The sequence below is a fragment of the Mus pahari genome, chromosome 10, assembly GCF_900095145.1.
Source record: "Mus pahari chromosome 10, PAHARI_EIJ_v1.1, whole genome shotgun sequence".
Classification (NCBI taxonomy): Eukaryota; Metazoa; Chordata; class Mammalia; order Rodentia; family Muridae; genus Mus; species Mus pahari.
Window position 1 is genome coordinate 50,553,121 of NC_034599.1, and position 19,552 is coordinate 50,572,672.

Consider the following 19,552-nt stretch of genomic DNA (forward strand, 5'->3'; position numbering starts at 1 on the left):
TCTAACTCAGTGAAGAATTGAGTTGGAATTTTGATGGGGATTGCATTGAATCTGTAGATTGCTTTTGGCAGGATAGCCATTTTGACTATGTTAATCCTGCCAATCCATGAGCATGGGAGATCTTTCCATTTTCTGAGATCTTCTTTAATTTCTTTCTTCAGAGACTTGAAGTTCTTATCATACAGATCTTTCACTTCCTTAGTTTCTTTCTCTCTTTTTTCCCTGCCTGACTTTTGATTGAACCATGGGTCCTGCATTGAGTCACCACCTTCTCTTTAGTATACATTCTTATACTACTCTGGTATGTCATTATTTCACTCTTATAATAGCAGCAAATTACAAATGGTTTCATATACATATTCTCTTCAATTTAACTTCTTTATTGGAATATACTAACATGGTGATTTTCACACACATTTATCATATACCTTGCTCATGTCTGTGCCCCACACATTCTCTTTTCTCATTCATGCACCTCATCCCTCCAGTCTTGTCTCTATTTTCATGGATCCACAAATGAGAAAAAAGATACAATGTTTGCCATTTAAAATAAACATTTATTTGTGTGTGTGTGTGTGGTGTGGTCTGTTCATAAGCTCATGTACATTCCACATAGGTAACAGTCAAAGGACAACCGTCAGAGTCAGTCCTCTCCCTTCACCATGTGAGTCCTAACCCAGGACGTCAGGTTTGGCAAGTGCTTAACCTAGCCAATATCTGAGTTATTTTATTTAATATGAAATCTTTAAATTATAACCATTGTCCTTTATTCTGTTTTGTGAATTAATAACCTCCACTCTATAAATATACCAGTTTCTTTACCTACTTGGTAGTGAACACTTAATTGGTTCCATAATCTTGGCTACAGTGAATAGCAGTATAATAGTATTAGATATGCATATGTGTCTGAGCTATGATGGCTTAAGAGTCCTTTGGGTTCATACACCCAGGAGTGGTGCTCAGTCACATGGACATTCTATTTTTAGTTTTTGAAGAATCTTCATACTGATTTCCACAGTTGTTGACTTAACAATCCTACTAACACACTGTAAGGCCCATCTCACTCTTGAAGGCATCTGCCATTTATTTTCTTAAAGATAGCCATTGTGAATGAAATATTAAATTGAATTTCCCCTTTGGCTAAGGTTAATAAACATTTCTGAGAGCTATCCATTTCACTAGCCCATTTATTAACTGGATTGCTTTCTTTCTTTGTTTCTTTTGAATTTTCCTTTAGGAATTCTTTATATATCAGAAGTAGAACTAACAATTTCTCTCTTTTCTGTAGGGTTTTTGTTTGTTTTTATTTGGTCACTACTGTCTCTTGTACAGTACAGAAACTTTTAAATTTAATGTAATTCCACTTGTTAATTTTGGGTTTTACATCCTGAGCTACTGGAATCCCTTGCAAAAAGTCCTTTCCTATTTCTCTTTTAGTGTTTCCCTAGTAGCTGCAGTTTCAGGTTTTAGACTTAGTATTTGATCAGTTCTGAGCTGATTTTTGTGCAAAGGAGAATGTGTTCTAGTTTAATTCCTATGTGGGTATTTCAATTTTCCTACCATCATTTGTAGAAGAGGCTATTTTCTGTCCAGTGTGTTTTGGCATCTGTCCAAAAAACAGGTGGTTGTGTCTGTGTGGGTTTATAACTTGTTTTTTTTTTTTAATTCCATTGATTTATTTGACTTTTAAAAATTAAAAAAAAAACCCATTTATTATGTGTGGATGTAGTAGTGTGTATGCCTTGGCACATGTGTGGAGATCAGAAGATAACTTTCAGGAGTTGGTTTTTACCTACTATCTTGTTTGAGGCAGGGTCTCTCCTCTTTTGGCCTCCCATCTCTTGGTAAAAGTGCAGCAATTATAAATGCTAATATAATATGTGGTTTTTCACATGGGTTTCAGGTACAGCTGAGGTCATCAGGCTTGGTGGCAAGTGCTTCTCCCTGTAGACCCTTGTCCCTGGCAAGCTGTGGCAGTCTTTAAGTCAGTGCCCTTTCTTTTGGTCACCTTGAAATCACATCAGTGATACCTCTAGCATTGTTCTTTTTGCTTAGGATTCCTTAGCTGTTTCTGTGTCTTCTATGTTTTCATATGAATTTTAGGATTGTTTTTCTATTTCTGTGAAGAAACTCATTAGAATTTTGATGGAGGATTATACTAGATTTATAGATAGCTTCTATTAATATAGCCATTTTCACAATAACAATTTTGCTGATTCAAAAATATGAGAATTCTTTCCAAATTAATTTTTATCTTCAAGTTCCTCAGCATTTAAAAATGTTCATTAAAATATAAGTCTTTGACTTCCTTGGTTAAGTTTATTCCAAAGTCTTTTGAAAGCTACTGTACTGGGGTGCTGAAACCCCGAACTCCAACTGGCAGAGACTGAAAAAAATGGCAGGAAAGCCAAGGAAGGTTTCAAGCAGCTTCTGTCTTTATCTCCAAGCTCATTCAGTTTTTGTCCATCCATCCTCTGATCTCATCCCTCCCCCCCCCCCCGGATCCAATCAGCATTCAGCACGCTCTGAACATGAGCCATGCATGCAGGCAGGGAATGCAGTGATAGGCCAGTGACTCATCAGGCAGACAGCACAGGATCGTACAAGTGCGCAGGCTCAGGTTCTTGTTAACCAAGCAGGGATCATGGGGCTTGGCAATGAGCCAGGGCGCCATCTTGGCTCTTGCTGTTCCTGATCCCCACACTGGGGTTGTTTTCCTGCTTTTGTTCAGCATGTTTATTGTTGTCAGATAGGAAAGCTAGCTGGCTGATCTTGTATCTAGCTTCTTTACTTACAAAGTGTTTATCAGATCTGAAAGTTCTCTGGTAGAATCATACACATATTCTTATTGCAAAGTACACTCTTCCACTCAATATGATTTGATCTTAAAGTCTGTTGCAATTTCACATGTTTAGGAATAGAAAAATCAAAAGACAGGCAGTGGTGGCGCATGCCTTTAATTCCAGCACTTGTGAGGCAGAGGCAGGTGAAACTGATTGCAGGGCCAGCCTGATCTACAGATGGGAGTTCCAGGGCTACACAGAGAAACCCTGACTTGGACCCCCCCCCCAATAAAACAAAACAAAACAAAACCCACCAGCAAACACTTGTCATTTTATTTTTGGGGAAACGAAGGTGAAAAGGAGAAATTTTCCTAAGGATCTAGAAACTAATCAGACCTAGCAGTCTTGGAGAAATCCTGTTTCCCACCCTCCTAGGTGCCATAATCCAGCCCCCAACTGTATAGAGATTCCTGCTCTACCAGCTCTATTAGAGACCTAGCAGATTGGGAGAAGTGGGGAAAGGCGAAGTGGGGAAGGGCCTGGACAGATAAGTTGCACATTCTAAGAGACCACAGATTCCAGGTCAGAATACTATGCCCAGCAAAACTTTCAGTCACCACAGATGGAGACAATAAGATATTCCATGACAAAGTCAAATTTAAATAATATCTCTCCACAAATCCAGCCCTACAGAAGTTAATAGAAGTAAAAATTCAACTCCAGGAGAGTAACTACACCCACAAAAATGTAGGAAATAATTTCACACCACAAAACCAAAAGAAACACACACAGAGACACATATACATACTCACACACACACACACACACACACACACAGAGAGAGAGAGAGAGAGAGAGAGAGAGAGAGAGAGATACCACCAACAAAACAGAAATTAACAATCACTGATCATTAAAACCTCTTAATTTTGATGAACTCTAATCCCCAACAAAAAGTCATAGGTTACATCCTTCTGCTGTATACGAGATACACATTTGATGTGAGGTAACACATCAAAGATAGTCATTATCTCAGAGTAAAGAATTGGAAAAAAAAAACCTAAGGAAATGGATTCAAGAAGCAAGCTGCTGTAGCCATTTTAAAATCTCACAAAACACATCATATTCATCAAAGGAAAAATCCACCAAGATGATGTCTCAATCCTGAACACCTATTCCCCATATGTAAGGGAACACACACTTGTGCAAGAAATATTAACGCTTAAATCATACATGGAACCTCACACATTAATAGAGGGAGATATCAATACCAGAATTTCACGAATGGACAGGTCATCTAGACAGAAACTATGTAACTAAGGGACATTATGACTCAATAGACCTAACAGATATCTACAGAACATTGTATCCAAACAAAAAAGAATATACCTTGTTCTCAGCACTGCGTGGAACCTTCTCCAAAACTGACCATATACTCAGTCACAAAGCAAGTCTCATTGATAAAAGGAAACTGAAATAACATCCTATATCTTCTCAGACAACAATGAATTAAAGCTGGACTTCAACAACTACAGAAAGCCTACAAACTCACAGAAACTGAACAACTCTTTATTAATTATCATTGGGTCAAGAAAGAAATATAGAAAGAAATGAAAGACTTCCTAGAATTCAATGAAAATGAATGCATAACATATATAACTCATGGGACACAATGAAAACAGTGCTGAGAGAAAAGTTCATAGCACTAAGTGCCCTCATAAAGAAATTAGAGAAATCTCATACTAGGGACTTAATAGGAACCTGGTAGCTCTAGAGCAAAAAGAAGCAAACACACCCAAGAGGATTAGAAGGCAGAATATAATCAATCTCAGGGGTGAAAGCAATAAAATAGAAACAAAGAGAACAATATAAAAAAATCAATGAAAAAAGTTGGTTCTTTGAGAAAATCAACAAGATAGGCAAACCCTTATCCAAACTAACTAAAAGACAAAGAGAGAATATTCAAAATCAGAAACAAAAGAGGAACATAACAATAGACACTAAGGGAATTCAAGGAATCATTAGGTCACACTTCAAAAACCTACACGCCAAAACAATTGGAAAATTTAAAAAGAAATGGATAATTTTCATGATAGATTACCATTTACCAAAGTTAAATCAAGATCAGATAAACTTAAATAGACCTATAACCCCTAAGGAAATAGAAGCAGTCATTAAAAATTTCCCAAGTCTCCTTTCTGCTCAGTTGTTCTCTTGTACAGGAGGCAACCATGGTGCTCAGCCAGAATGGCATGATATGGAAGCCTCTCTTCCACAAGAACTGGCATCAGCAAGTAGACACTTGGTTCAACCAGCCAGCATGCAAGATCTGTAAATGTAAGGGCTGGCAGACAAACTGAATTGCCCCTTGTCCTGCGTCTGGTCCCATCAGGCCCATAGAGAGGTGCCCTACAGTGAGATACCATACCAAGGCCAGAGCTGGCAGGGCCTTCAGCCTGGAAGAACTCAGGGTGGCTGGTACCCACAAAAATTGGACCGCACCATCAGCATCTCTATGGACCCAAGGAGACGAAACAAATTCACTGAACCACTACAGGACAATGTACAGTGCCTGAAGGAGTACCACTCTGGGCTCATACTTTCCCCAGAAAGCCTTTTGCTCCAAAAAAGGGAGACAGTTTTGCTGAAGAATTTAAATTGGCCTCCCAGCTAATAGGACCTGCAATGCCCATCTGAAATGCTTACAAAACCGAGAGAGCTAAGAGTCATGACAGAAGAGGAGAATAACTTCAAAGGCTTTGCCAGTCTTTGAATGGACAAGCCAATGCCTGACTCTTTGGCATCCAAATAAAAAGGTGAAGGAAGCTGCAGAGCAAGATACTGGAAAAAAAAACCCAGGGTCATATGACTTTATCACAAAATTCTACCAGAATTTCAAAAAGCTGATGCCAATACTCCTCAAATTATTTCACAAAATAGAAACAGATGGAACACTGCCAAATTCATTTTACAAGGCCGGTCACCTTGATACCTAAACCACCTAAAGGCTTAACAAAGAAAATTACAGACCAATTTCCTGTATGAACATTAATGCAAAAATATTCAAAACATTCTTGCAAACCGAATTCAAGAACACATCAAAAATACATTCCATCATGATTGAGCGGGCTTCATCCCAGAAATGCAGGAATGGTTCAACATATGGAAATCTGTCAATGTAATTCACCATATAAACAAATTGGAAAAACCCCCACATAATTATCTCATTAGAGATACTGAAAGAGGCTTGGATCAACTCCGACACCCTTCCTAATAAAAGTATCAGAGAGATCAGGGGTGCAAGGGACATGCCTAAACACAATCAAAGCAACTTACAGCAAGCCAATGCTAAAATTAATTTAAATGAAGAGAAACTCAAAGCACTCCCACCAAAGTCAGGCATAAGACAAGGCTGTCCACTCTCTCCATATCTATTAATATAGTACTTGACGTTCTAGCTGAAGCAATAAGACAATGGAAGATGATCAAGGTAATACAATTGGAAAGGAAGAAGTCAAAGTATTGCTATTTGCAGATGATATGACAGTATATATAAGTGACTCCAAAAATTCTACCAGAGAACTACAGCTGATAAACACCTTCAGTAAAGTGGTTGGATACAAGAGTAACTCAAAAAGACCAGTAGCCCGGTGATACACAAATGACAAATGGGCTGAGAAAAAAACCGTAACTTTAAGCAAATGAAAAATTTGTATGACAGAACTTCAAGTCTTTGAAGAAAGAAAATGAAGAAGGTATCAGAAGTTGCAAAGATGTTCCACACTCCTGGATCAGTAGATTAATTAACATTGTAAAAATGGCCATCTTACTCACCAAAAGCAATCTACAGATTCAATGCAATTCTTGTCAAAATTCTGACACAACTCTTTACAGACCTTGAAAGAACAATCATCAACTTGATATGGAAAAACATAAAATCCAGGATAGCTGAAACAATCCTGTACAATAAGGAACTTCCAGAGGTATTATCATCCCTGATTTCAATCTCTACTACAGGTCAATAGTAATAAAAACTGCATGATATTGGCATAAAAACAGATAAGTGATCAACAGAATCTGAAGACCTAGATGTAAATCCACATACTTAAGGACACCTGGTTTCTTATAAAGCCAGAATTATACAGTGCAAGGAAGAAAGCACCTTCAGAACAAATGGTGCTGTTCTAATTTAGATTCATATTTATTGTCACCCTGCACAAAAATCAAGTCCAAGTGGATCAACAACCTTAACATAAAACCAGATACACTGAACCTGACAGAAGAGAAAGGGAGGGAATAGCCCTGAATGCATTGGCACAGGAGACAACTTCCTGAACAAAACACCAATAGTGAAGGCACTAGGATCAACAATTAATAAATGCGACCTCATGAAACTGAAAAGCAAACTGTAAGGCAAAAGACACACTAATAAGACAAAACAATAGCCTACAGAATGGGAAATTTTTTTTCACCAACTTTACATCTGACAGAAAGCTAATTCCCGAAATACATAAAGAATTCAAGAAATTAGACGTCAAAAACCAAATAGTAAAATTAAAAATGAGGCACAGACTTAGGTCCCCTGTACATATATTCCAGAAGCTAAGCTTGGTTTTCATTCCAGTCCCCCACACATGGAGCAGGGTCTCTCTTTGGATCTGTTGCCTGCCTATGGATCTGATATCTAACTAGGCCACCTTGTCTGGCCTCAGTGGAAGAGGATGTGCCTAGTTCTGCAGTGACTTGATTGGGGGGGGGGAGTGACACCCAGGGGAGTTCCCCTTTTCAGAGGAGAAGGGGGAAACAATGGGGGAGATCTGTGTGAGCGAGTATTGGGAGGAGGGAGGATGATATTGGGATGTAAATTGAAAAAATTAATTAATAAAAAATGAGGCACATACCTAAACAGCATTTTCAACAGAGGAAACTTAAAAGGAAGTTCAGCATCTTTAGTGATCAGTGAAATATAAATCAAAATGAGGCTGAGATTCCATCATATACCTGCCAATGTCTAAGATCAATAACACAAGTGATACTCATGCTGGAGAGGAGGTGGAGGAAGGGGAACACTTCTCCATTGCTGGTGTGAGTGCAATATTGTACAGCCAAATTGCAAATCAATTTGGCGGCCTCTCAAAAAATTGAGAAATGATCTACCTCAAGACCCACCTATACATACCTGGTCATATACATAAAAGATGTTCCATTCTACCACAAAAGACACTTGCTCAACTATGTTCAAAGCTGCTTTATTCATAATAGCCAGAAACTGCAAACAACCTAGATGCCCCTCAACCAAAGTGTGGATGAAAAAGTGGTACATTTACACAATGGATATTATCCAGCTGTTAAAAGAATAACATCATAGGGGGAGGGGAAAATAACATCATGAAATTTGCAGGCAACTAGATAGAACTAGGAAACAATCATCTTGACTCCCAAAACCAAACATGGTATATTCTCTCTTGCAATGGTATACTTATTGGGTATTAATTGTAAAGTACTATCCACAGACTCAGAGAGGCTAAGTAAAGAGGAGGATCAAGGGGGAATGCACAAGTCTCCCAGGGAAGTGGAAATAGAATAGATATTGTGGGTGGACTGGGAGCACATAAGGACAGAAACAGGAAGAATCAGGTTGAGGGAGGATAAAGGAAGAGAGTACTAGAGAGTCAACTGGAATTGTAGTGAGGGGCAATTTGGGGCAAGGTAGAAACCTAGTCCAATGGAAAGTCCAAGGACTCTATTATGGTGACCTGAGCTAAGACTCCTAGTAATGGGGATACAGAGCCTGAATTGGCCATCTCCTGTATCCAGTCAAGACTTCCAGTAGGGATATTGGGACACCAGCACAATCACAAAATTTTTAACCTACAATTTTTCCAATCAGCAAGATGTGCTAGGGTAAAGTTGGCACAGAAATGGTGAGCATGCCCAACTAATGACTGGTCCATGTTGAGACCCATGCCAGGAGAGTGAGCCCACCCCTGACACTGCCTAGACAACCAGAAACCAGAGGCCAGATGCTCCAGAAACCTAGAATTGAACCAAACACGCTGGCAAAATAAAATAAAATGATTTCTAATGTTATTCTGCTATATTCATAGTCAGGAGAGCCTGGCATAATCATCACAGAGAAGCTCCTTCCAGCCACTGTCAGAAACAGATGCAGAGATCCACAGCCCAACATTAGGAAGAACTCAGTAAATCATGCAGAGACAGAGGAAGGAATGTAGGAGACAGAAAGGTTAAGTACATCACAAGAAAACCTATAGAATCAACTAACCTGGACCCAGGGGTTTACTGAGACTGAACAGACCACCAGCGAGCCTGCATGCCCTCCACATATATGTTACAGTTGCATAACTTGATGTTTTTGTAGGACACCTAACAGAGGGATCAGTTCACCCTTCTTCCTGTATTAAGAGTTAGCTGTTTCACCTTAAACACCATTCTCCTGTGACTGTTTCTTGGTTTTCTCTGCTAAGATTGTTTACCCATTGTCTTAGGGTTTTACTGCTGTGAACAGACACCATGACCAAGGCAACTTGTAGACAACATTTAATTGTGGCTAGCTTACAGGTTCAGAGGTTCAGTCCATTATCACCAAGGCAGGAGCATGGCAGCATTCATGCAGACATGGTGCAGGCAGAGCTGAGAGTTCTATCTACATCTTCATCAGAAGGCTGCTAGAGGAAGACTGGTTTCTAGGCAGCTAGGATGAAGGTCTTAAAAGCCCACACCCATAGTGACACACCTACTACAACAAGGCCACACCTTCTAATAGTGCCACTCCCTGGGCTGAGCATTTACAGACCATCATACCCATCTCACTTGTATATACCTTTGTTATGCCTTCTTTCTAGGCCTCTCATTGTGGAGTCCTATGAACACAAGGATTAAGCCCAAAGGTTCTGAATCAATACAGCTACCCAAACCACACTGAAGTATATTTGGCTAAAGCAATATTTACCATTTTTTAGATATGTAACCTATGGCATTTGTAAACCAGGAGCCACTGGGGCTAGCTAATAAGATATGGTAGGCAGTGTAAAAGAGTATATGTATGCCACTATACATAGTGAGAATATGTGACTGTGAAACACCTGGCTTCCTAGCATATAAACGAGAAATTCCTAAATCAATTATTTAGCATTTACAACAAATAATATCCCTTCTGCTCAGTTACTGAAGGCCCTCATGGCAATGACTTCCATTGTTCTTTTCCATTGTTTTAAATTTTAGTTTATTTAACTAACTTATTTTATTTTTAATTGAAATATAATTAGTTTCTGCACCCCTCTCTTCCCACCCATTTCTCAAATGCATATCCTATTTTCTTTACCTACCATTCCCTATCATTATCAACATAAATGAATAAACATATACATTCAACCTGCTGAGTCTGTGTAGTGTTGCTCATATGTATGTTTTTTAGGGCTGACCACTTGGTAATGGATAACCAACTGGGGGTCCATCTTAGAGGAAGACTAATTCTCTCTCTTTGCAGCTGTTAATTGCAACTCTTCAAAAGTAGCATTACTAGCTTTCTAGATACAAATCCAGAAACCTGAGCTCCCTCCTCTCATCCTACACATCCAATTAAAAATCCTTATCAAGTACACATCTTAAAATCTTTAAGAATATTATTTGTTCACTAAGTCAAAACTAACATCGTTATCTAAAATTATGAGTGGTTTTTAATTAACATCAACTTCATATCATAGTAAGTAGGAACAAATTTTAATACATGTCTTCTTAAATTCATCAATTACTACAACTAAGAATTTGAGTTGGCAGTATTAATTTGTTAAAAAATCACTGTTTTTTTTTTTTTTTACCATTTCTTTTGTAGATGCCACCTGCCTTCACAAAGTGACCATTTCCCCCTCTTTCAGGAACCTTCTAATTCACTTCTGTATAAATAAGTGATATTTATCTGTCAAAACATTTTCATTTGCATCTTACTTTATCTAGGATTAAAATCCACAAATCCTTAATTTAGTCTACAAAGTCCAACATGCTCAATTTCTCATATTCCCCACCTGATGCAAGTGACTTCCTATCTAGTTCTTGTATACAAGTATTGAGCCTCAAAACCCTTGATGCACTCAGCTTCTCCAGACCACTTTTCCTTCTCAGGAGCTGTTCCCAGACCAGCTTTCACCTCTGCATTTCTGCCCCACTAATACAGCACTTCTTCAGAGAGGCCTTTGTAGTCCTCCTGACCGGTGCAGACTCTGTTCATGCTCTCATAGGATCTTATGTTTCTTCTCTGGAGCATGTATCACATATATTTAATTTCATGGCACTCTTTCTTACCTAAAAAATATACTCTATGAAGATTAGAAAAATGCATTTCATTCAGCACTTATTACCTAAAATATAGAACAGACTTTCTTGTAGACTATTGGTGCTTAATAATAGTCTTTTGAGTCAACAATTCAACTAGTACTATCACCTGTTGTCATTTTAAATGTTTTAGAAGAAAGTAATTTGTTAAGCCTTAAGAAGGTAGCTAACACAGAGTTGAAATCTGAACCCAGGTAGTTTTAAATTCAGAATCTTTTTTTTTAAACCCTTTTTTATTGGTTCTTTTTGAATTTCACATCATGCACTCCAATCCCACTCATCTCCCTGTCACCTTGTACCTGCCCTCCACCTTTGCAACCCTCCCAAAGAAAACAAAGTCTCATTGTGGAAGTTGTATGTTTCACAGTGTGTGCTACATTTTACCCTTTGGTCAGGCAGTGGTGGCACATGCCTTTAATCCTAGTATGTGGGAGGCAGAGGCAGGCAGATTTCTGAGTTCGAGGCCAGCCTGGTCTACAGAGTGAGTTCCAGGACAGCCAAAGCTATACAGAGAAACCCTGTTTTAAAAACAAACAAAACAAAACAAAACAAAACAGAACAACAACAACAAAACAAAAAACCCCAACAAAACAAAAACAAAGGAAAAAAATTTACCCTTTGTCCAAACGTCTTTACTTGCAAATGTTCATTATAATGAGTCATTGGTCTGTTTCAAAGCCTCTGGCTTCTGTTATACTATCAATACTGCATTCTTACCAAGATTCTTCTCAGATATACCATGTTTTTGCTCTGTATCATGGAGTTCCTGCAAGTGTTGGATTTGCAGGACTGACCTCTTCATGCACTCTAAGAGTTCAACTATGAAGCAGATGTTGGAGTGGGCCGACTCAAAGACCAGGATCTGGGCCTGAGAGTAATCTGAGCTGGTCAGCCCTCTAGCTTTCTATTTCACCAAGGTAAGATCTCCAGACCTTCCTTGAATAGGTTCTTCAATGACATAGCTAGCAAGGGGCAGAGCCATCTCTCCAGTTCTCAAGCCCTCAAAGCCAGCTCATTTATGTCCACACTTGTCAGGATCAGCTCTGCTGTTCAGGTGAGGTACAGGGCCTGCTCTCTGGAGTCCTGCAGCAGGTGAGGGGCTGGTTAAGCTCTTCCCATGCTTCTGCCATAGGGGCTGGCTCACCTGTGTCCCTACCAGCAGGGTCAGTTCTGCTGTGCTGCTCTGGCCAGGTGCAGGACTTGCTTTCCTGAGTGCTGCAGCAGGTGATTAGGGGCAGGGTCCACTCTCTTGTTCTCATAGCCCTGGGCAAGCTCTCCTACCTGCTGCATGTGGCAAGGACAAAGGGGAAGGGTTTCTCTTTCTTGCTCATGCCACTGCACAGCAGACAAGAGGAGGGTCAGCTCTCCTATGCTCACATCTTTGTGGCTGGCAAAACTGCAATCCCCACAACCAAGGCCAGTTCTACTGTGCTGCCCAGGAGAGATGCAGGGCCCACTCCCTTGCCTGCTGTAGGTTGCAAGGGGTAAGAGGTGAGGGTATCTCTCATCCATGTTACTGCTAAGAATACAGGTGGCAGGACCAGCTCTTCCATGCTGCACCCTGGCTGCCAGGGTCAGCTCTAGGCAAAGTGTTGCACCTGGTGAGAGGCAGGGACAGCTCTTCTGCCAGCTGCAGATGATGAAGGTTGAGGGAGAGGGGAGGGCACCTCTCCCTAGTCCATGCCACTGCACAAGAGATGAATGACAGGGTCAGCTCTCTCTTAGGGTCAGCTTGCTCACAACTCCTACAAATAGGGCCAGCTCTGCTGTGCTTTCTAGGTTGTGTGTGTGTGTGTGTGTGTGTGTGTGTGTGTGGTGTTGTGGGGGCTCTCTCCCAAGGACTACAGCTGGTGAGGAGTAGGGTCAACTCTTCTGCTCGAGTCCTCAGGACCAGCTCTCCCATAATGTCCAGGAGAGGGGTGGGGCCAATTCTGCACAGCCCTCAGCCATCAACATGGCCCAACCCAGAAGCACAGACGTGGGATGTTTGCCTGGCCTTTGGTGGTAACAGAACACTTCTGGTGCAAGGCCATAGACCTAGACATGGCTCTCAGTACCAGCACAGGCCAGGATATCACTATGATCTTAGCTGGCATCACTAGCTACTCACATCAGGCTGTTCCTTTCTACCTTCAAGACTCCAGTTCTGCTTCTCCTATTGTGTCACACTGTTTTCTTATCGTTCTCTTCTATTTCTCCACCACTTACTTGTGGCACTTAGGCTCTGGGTGCCTGGGTTAATCTCAGGAGTGGCCTCAGGAGTGCTATGCCATGCCCATGCAGTGTAGCATCAAGCAGGGGTCATCTCAGGTGTGGTCTGCCTGCCTGGTCCTGCTTGATGCTGGACTGGTGGTCATCTTGGGATTGCTCCTCATCTAGCTCCATCGAGTGAGACTGGTTATCATCTCAGGCTCTCTCCCAGCCTGGGCTACAAGGCCCCAGGCAAGGGTCTTGAATTCAGAATCTTAATTCTATTACTTTTCAAAGGATATGGTGAACTTCTCAGGAAGCATCTTCTCTCATGATCCATTTAAGAATCAAGTATTTTCAAATAACTTAATTTCTAGCTGATATCTAAAGATATACCTACAATAGCCTAGTAAATGGCAAAAAGCTGATGTGATAGTATAATCCACAAAACAGTTTACTTGATATGACAAAAGTGTTAGAAGAGAAATTAAGTACAATAAGGAATACATTTATGCCTGTTATACGGAATGCTGACCTCTATGGGCTAGCATATCTAATAAAGCCTCAAGATAACTCCTAAAACAATGAAGAACAGCAAGGCAAGAAACTGAAAGAACAGTGTGTGAAGAAACAAGAAGATAGATGAATTCAAGCTTATGTAGCCTGCAAGAATTTCTCTCTTTATTCTTTATTTTATCTTGCATTGTTGTGGGCCTCATAAATGTTATGTAAGCTCTTTTCTGGAGATTACATCCTTAACCTTTTATTATTTATTTTTAAGTAATTATAAACTAGGAAGACACACAAAAACACACACATGGTCGCCCTGCCCCTGCCCCTGCCCCTGCCCCTGCCCTTCCTTCCTAGCTTCTTATCTTTCATGTTGTTTACTCCCAATGGTTAGTTTATATAATACAATATAAAAATCTAGAAACTGGCTGGGCAGTGGTGGCGCACGCCTTTAATTCCAGCACTTGGGAGACAGAGGCAGGCAGATTTCTGAGTTTGAGACCAGCCTGGTCTACAGAATGAGTTCCAGGACAGTCAGGGCTAAACAGAGAAACCCTGTGTTGAAAAACAAAACAAAACAAAAAACCAAAAAAACAAAAATCTAGGAACTGATATTACTATTAGCAATGGATATACCAAAGCTTAACAATTTCTCATTAAGGGATATTTTGGTTGCTCTCATTTTGGAACAAAAAAAAAATTTAAACCACTTATATTTAATATAATTACTGATGTGTATTATATTCATCACTTAATTATTTGTTCATTCTGAGTATGGTTTGCTCAGTTTATGGAGCCTCTACATTTATATCTTTTAATAATTTTGGTCTCTGTTATATCTTGAAGTACTTTTTAGTCTTCAATCTTTTTGCTCTTATGTCTGATGACATAAATGTTAGATCTGGTGAACAACCCTATCAGTTCTTGAGACTCGGTTCATTTTTAAGGTATATTTTCTTTGCTCTTTAAATTAAATAGTATTAGGTTGTTCTATTTTCAAATTCATGTTTTCATTCTCTATATTTTATTATGAAGCCTATGCAATGACTTTAAAATTTTGTTCACTGTGAATTTCAGTTGTAGTATTTCTTTTATTCTTAAGTTTTGTATTTATTTGCTAAAACCACTTTCATTTGCTTACACACATTAATAGTCACATGATTAAGTATTTTTACGGTAGTTGCCTTAAAATCTTTGTGTGAAAAATGTAGCATCTATCAACTATCTTTTTCATTGTATCTTGGAAATTTGGGGTATTATAAGGTTTGGGGTATTCTTTAAACCTTGTATTTTAGAAAATATCTTCCTGACACTATGCTGGGAGTGGGTCAATAAATGCCATCTCATTACTGTCCGGTGAGGGAGGAAGCCCAGGTATTTCATTGGCCTTCATTGACATTCAGGGTAGTAGTGAAGGTACCTTGTCATTATTGGTCAAGATAGGAATTTACATTAGTGCACCAAAACAGCATGTCACTTCCCTATACGTTGTCTTCACAAGTCAGACACCTAGTTTGCTACCAAGGTTATGATGTCACCTTCACTAGTATCTAACTTGGCCCCCACTGATGAATCTTGGAGAGTCAATATGGTTCTCAATCCTTCATTTTTTTTTAAATGTATATCAGGAAGACATAGAGCAGATAGTGTTACCAAAAACCAGGGAGAAAAAGGTGGCACTGGCTTTAAAAGGAGGATTTACAGGATAATGAAACTGTTGTAAATATAGACTATAATAGTTCTCCTGTAGGTAGGTTTTTGAATCTGGCTTTCTAAACCCAATGTTTTCAGGAATTTAGAATAATTCATCCATGTGTTTGTGTATATCATTATCTCACTCCTTTTTATTGGTAAGTCCACAGATCTATCCTAATCTGCTTATAAATTTATCTGTGATAGATATGTATGTTGTTTATCATATCTACTTACTTATGGATAAGACTGCTAGGATCATTCTTGTATAAGTGTTTGTAGAGAAATGCTTCAGTTTCTCTTGGCTAAATAGCTAGGAATGGGATTGCTAGGATGTAGCTATGTAAGTACACATTTTTAAGACTCTTCCTCTGAATGTCCTCTCAGAGGCTCCACCAGCATCTGACTAAGACAGATACAGATACAGTCAACCATTGGACTGAGCCCAGGGACCCCATGGAAGAATTAGGGGAAGAATGAAGGAGTTTATGGAGATTGCAACTCCATAGGAAGAACAACAATATCAACTAAAAGGACCCCTCAGAGCTCCCAGGGACTAAACCACCAACCAAAGAGTATACATGGATGGATCCATAGCTCCAGCTACATATGTACATATGTAGTACATATGTAGGACTATCTTCTCTGGCATCAGTGGGAGGGGAGGCCCTGGATCCTGTGGAGTCTTGATGCCCCAGCATAGGGGGATGCTAGAGGGGTGAGGCAGAAGTGAGTGTGTGGGTGGGGGAGCACCCTCATAGAGGCAAAGGGGAGGGGGGATAGGATGGGATGTTTTGCAGAGGTGAGATGTGATGGGGGACAACATTTGAAATGTAAATAAAGCAGCCAATTAATGAAGAAAAAAAAATGAAAAAAAACTTCCAAACTTAAAACATGTTTCATTTTTTGTTTTAAATATAGGAATCTGTAAAACTATATTGCCAAGGTTTAAGAGAAAGCAAGTTGTCTTTCAAGGAACAGGAATGCTAGAGCATAACTATAGTAAGATTTTCAATTTCAGCAGCTGGAGGTGTTAATGAGACCCAAAGTTGCTGATTTTCTCTCCAAACAGAGTGCTTCCACAGGTGAGAATGAGCTGAGCTAGAGGAGAGGCCAAGCATAAAGAATTAAACTCATAAAATCTCAAGAGGAATAGGAAGGGCAGAGAAACAGGAACTTAGCTGTGTGCATGAGCACTTTAATGCCTGCTCTTACTATTTATCTTTCATTTATTAGAAAAACAAGGTCTATTGCTTTCTACCCTGCTGGGCCTCCACATGAACACCATGATGCTGGGCTGTCTGCTTCAGGAGGGTAGGCTGAGACTACATTATTACAGGGTTCTCATTTCCACCCACACTCAACAGCAGACTCAATGTACCACCCTCTTCTCCATTCCATCTTACTTTCCCAGCCCTGTTGTCACTGTTTTATTCTCCTGCACCTCTCTTTCTCCTCTGCACTTCTTGAACATGTATACACATGGGCCTTTGTATGTTAACCTTCCTAGGTTCTTTGTTTTACTTCAGGTTTCGTTTCTTAGATTATTCCTTCTGGATAGTAGCTACCAAGTCTGCTATTCCCAGCTATGCTAGCTAGAGGGCAACTGAACTAACCCTACACTGCTGATGGCCTCTTTGAGTTGTAGTAGTCTCCTGTCAGCCAGACCAGCAACATCCTACCACATGATACCCTGACATTGCCTATTTTGCATCTGGGTATTTAGATTGCCTATTTTTCTGTGTGTTGGTTATGACACAACTCTGAATCACCAGACAAGAGGGAACCTCAATAGAAGGACTGCTTTGATCAGATTGGTCTAGGCTTAGGTGGCTTCAGAGATCCACCTGCCTCTACCTCCTAAGTGCTTAAATTAAAGGTGTATGCCACCATAGCCAGCTTATAGTTACATAAGCTATATTTCTTTATATTTCAAATATATCTTATGTAGACAATAATGATCCTTTTTATCTGTTAATACTTTTATATATTAATATGTAAAATATTAACAAAACTTTTATATTAATATAAAAGTATTAAGTATACATAAATATAATGTATAAATCCACAAATTTCATTTTGCATTTATTTTAAAAACTTATTACAATCATTTGTATGTATACGCATGTATATGGGGAGAGGAATTGCACATCCCACAGCATTTGGGTGGAGGTCAGGGGACAACTTGAAAAAGTCAGTTCTCTTCTTTCACCACATAGTCCCAAGGATTGAATTCAGGTTGTCAGGCTTGGCACCAAGAACCTTCACCTGTGACACCATCTTACTAGCCCTTGCATTTATGTCTTAAGCATTATCTTTGCAGATATCTAAATCCAGGATGATATATGTCCTTTCAGCCTGTTAAAGATGAATTTGCATCCCAGTTACACTAGTGACAGGTTATGGAACTCTGGTGAATATTTTACCTCACATATCTCCTATCTACCTTTTGACATCATTGCCATCTTTCTACAACAAATGAACTGAACCAGACCAGAAGCTGTGATGGTCTTTTCCTCTAGTTCTGCAATTTCCTTCCAATAAGACACATAGCTTGGTGAACATAAACTGAGCTTATGTTTTGATGAAGGAAAAGGTAAGGTATATGAGACATTCTAAGCAAGTGCCACATGGTGAAGAGAGACGGAAACAAGATGCAACTGGCATCAGGAAGAAGAGTACAGTTCCTTTCATTGTGGATTCTGCGCCCATGTAATTAACTATGGAGCCCTTGTTCTGGTTGCTCAGGATAAAGAAAACAATGTGGCAACCAGAGAGTTCCAGGTCTTGCTGCTATAATGAAAATCAAACAGGCACCTGGATGGGTCTGCACACGGTTAAGTGAAAACAATCTTCTGATCTAAGACTGCACATGTTTCCTCTGTTTGAATCCAGGGCTTTCCTGTCACCTGAAAAGCCCAACAACTTCTTCGGTTCAGCAGTATTATATCAATTATTTAAGCTTTGTACATCACTTTTCAATTAACAACCTCTTCAGCTCCTGCAAATACATACATATAATTTATCACCATATTTTCTGAACATTTCAAAAGAAAAGGTCACTATTAATCAGAGAAAAGACTGCTAATGAAATATTTAGTGCATTTAAAAACAGAACAAGCCATCAAGAAATTATAAATCTTTTAATTAAATGATTCTTTACTGTATCCTACTCAAAGTGACAATATTAAACATGAAATCAAAGTTACAAAATTTTGCTGTTTCATTTGGGTACTCAATAAAGTAAGAACACAACTTAGTTTAATGGAAAAGTATTGGACAAGCACTTAAGAGATCAAAGTCCAGGTCATGATTCTGTGTGTATATACACACACACACACACACACACACACACACACACACACACACACACACATATATATATATATCTGTGACCCACTTCTCTATATCAACCTGCTCATTAGTCTATTGAGCCTCTCAATTCCTGTCCAACATCAAATATACCTGTCAATCAACTATTTACAGCACTGAGTAGCATCATCAGTGTTTCATTTAATCGCATAAATGTATAATAAATTAATCCTCTTACAAATCTTTAAGTATCTATTATAATATTGTTGACTTATATGTTCATGGCCACGAACCATATCTAGAATTTTTCATCATTTTCTATCTATTTAAACACACCTCATTGTTTTTTGTTAAGATTTTGATTATTTTTGATACTTAATTCTGGAATCATGCAGTATTTCTATTTTAATTGATTGTACTGTGATTTGAATGTGAAATATTCTCCATAGGCAGTTGTGTTTGAACATGTGGTCACCAGCCTGCCGAACTGCTTAGGAATGTTATAGAACATTAAGGGTGAGCCTTGACACTTCTTTTTTTAAAAATTATTTTATTAGATATTTTCTTCATTTACATTTCAAATGCTATCCTGAATGACCCCTATACCCCTCCCACCCACCCCCCCGCTCCCCTGCCCACTCATTCCCACTTCTTGGCCCTGGCGTTCCCCTGTATGGGGCATATAAAGTTTGCAAGACCAAGGGGCCTCTCTTCCC

The 19,552-nt window shown here is 39.3% G+C and overlaps 1 protein-coding gene and 1 pseudogene across 4 annotated transcripts in view; one reads left to right on the plus strand and one right to left on the minus strand.

Moving 5' to 3' along the window:
- Scaper (S-phase cyclin A associated protein in the ER) overlaps positions 1 to 19,552 on the minus strand; it is a 345,780-nt gene that overhangs the window by 69,142 nt on the left and 257,086 nt on the right. The gene's annotated exons all lie outside the window — the stretch shown is intronic.
- Positions 5,012 to 5,553, plus strand: LOC110327383 (annotated as a pseudogene).